This window comes from Heptranchias perlo, chromosome 35 (assembly GCF_035084215.1).
Source record: "Heptranchias perlo isolate sHepPer1 chromosome 35, sHepPer1.hap1, whole genome shotgun sequence".
Classification (NCBI taxonomy): Eukaryota; Metazoa; Chordata; class Chondrichthyes; order Hexanchiformes; family Hexanchidae; genus Heptranchias; species Heptranchias perlo.
The window spans coordinates 2,601,408-2,603,645 of NC_090359.1; positions in this window are offsets into that span (position 1 = coordinate 2,601,408).

The following is a 2,238-nucleotide window of genomic DNA, read 5'->3' on the forward strand; positions in this document are numbered from 1 at the left end:
CTTGCTGACTATTCTTTTTTTATATTTTAAGTTTCTGATGTTTTTCTATTACATCTTTGAATAAAAGATTCTATTATCTTTACTACCATCAAAGTTAAGCTAATTGTTCTATAGTTCCCTGGACTGCTTCTATTTCCATCTTAAAATTTAGGAATCACATTAGCTGTCTGCCAGTCCTCTGACAATACACACTGTTCTAATGATTTGTTCAATATATATGTAATAGCTCCTCTGCTATTGCTTGCCTTGCTTCTTTTACGATGCACGGATGAAATCCACCTGGAACAGGGATTGTATCCTCTCAAGGTTTGGTTAGTTTATCAATTATCTCCCCCCTTTCTATCTTAAATGTCTTTTTACATTTTTATTTCTTCTTCTAATATCATCCTTACCATGTTAGTCTCCCTGGTAAATACTGAGGCAAAGTAATTATTTAATGTTTCTGCCATATCGCTGTCATTACCTGTGAGTTTATCGTGTGTATACCTTAGTGCCCCTATGTCTATCACGATTTTTCTTTTGCCGGTTGTGTGTCCGTAGAATACTTAATTATTTCTTTTTATATTGCTTAATAATTCAATTTTGTAGATTCTCATTGCCTTCCTGCTTGTTATTATTACCCTTTCCCTAACTGTTTCGTAACCCGTTTTGTCATCCTCTCCTTTGTTGTCTATGTATTTCGTGTATTTCTTTTTTAGTTTCAGTTGGGCACTTATTCCTTTATTCTTCCATGGTGTATCATTAATGGCTGGTTTTTCTTGTTTTTCAGCAGGATATATTTCTCCTGGATTCCATATATCACCATTTTTAAACATTTCCCACTTCTGTTCGTTTTGTTTTGTTCATCAGTATTTTTTACAGGTTATTTTCCCCATTTCCATTCTCATCCCCTGAAAATGTGCGTTCTTCCAATTCATCATTTTGGTCTTTGACTGACTTATGTGCTTCACAATCTTTACTTAAACCTTATTATGTTGTGATTGCTATTGCCTAGATGCACCCGGACACTTACTTCTATTTTCTGTTCTTGTTCATTTCCCATTACTAGACCCAGCAGTGCATCCTCTCTTGTTGGGCTGTTTATATAATGGGTAAGAAAGGAATCCAGCACACATTGTAAAAACTCCATTCCGTGTATCACTTCACCGACCTCTTCTTGCCAGTTCCTCTGGGGATTGTTAAAATCTCTCATCATTATTATTCTATGTCCTTTACTCGTTTCACAAATGTGCTTGCATGTTTCTTCCTCCACCTCCTCTCCGCGATAAGGTGGTCTGTAGTATACCCCTATTAGCATGATCGATTCCTTCTTACCTCTTGTTTCAATCCATATGGATTCTGTTTCTAGCCTTCAGTTAGTTATATATATATATATATATATATATATATATATATAAAGCAATGGCCCTAGTAACGACACCTGGGGAATATAGAATCATAGAATATTTACGGCGCCAGCCGAAAATGAGCCACGCAGCTTCGTCCCACTTTCCAGCACTTGGGTGATAGCCTTTTCAGTCGCTGCACTTCAGGTGCACATCCAGGTACTTTTAAATGAGCTGATGGTTTCAGCTTCTACCATCCATTCAGACGCCACTGTCTACCTTCCTCCAGTCCGAAAGAAAACTGTTCACCACAATGTCTGTTTCCTATCACTTAGCTAATTTCGATCCATGCTGCCACTGCCCCTTTTATTCTACGGGCTTCAATTTTGCTTACAAGCCTATTATGTGGCACTTTATCAAACGCGTTTTAAAAGTCCATAACAGATCAACCGCATTGCCCTCATCAACCCTCCAGTTTGCCTTATCAACATACGCAATCAAGTTTAACAAATCCATGCTGGTTTTCCTTTATTAATCCACACTTGACCAAACGACTATTAGTTTTGTCCCACATTCTCGTTTCTAAAAGATTCATGCACCTATTATTAATTTGCTTGTCTCATTTTCATGCTTGTTATCGCTCCCCCAGTCCACTTTTCCTGTATTTGTGTAAGACTTTTCTTTTAGCTCGATGCTGCCTCTTAATTAATCCGTTGGTCATGGTTTCTTCCCAACACAAATAGAGTTTTTGTATTTCATCGGTGTGTATTGGTTTTGGATTCGACAAATAATCCTTTGAATACTTACTACCTTGGTCTGCAGGGTTATCCTTTAACAGCACAGTCCAGTTTACTCTGGACAATTTATTACTTATCCCCTCGATGATTGCCATATTTAAATTAAAATATGGCAT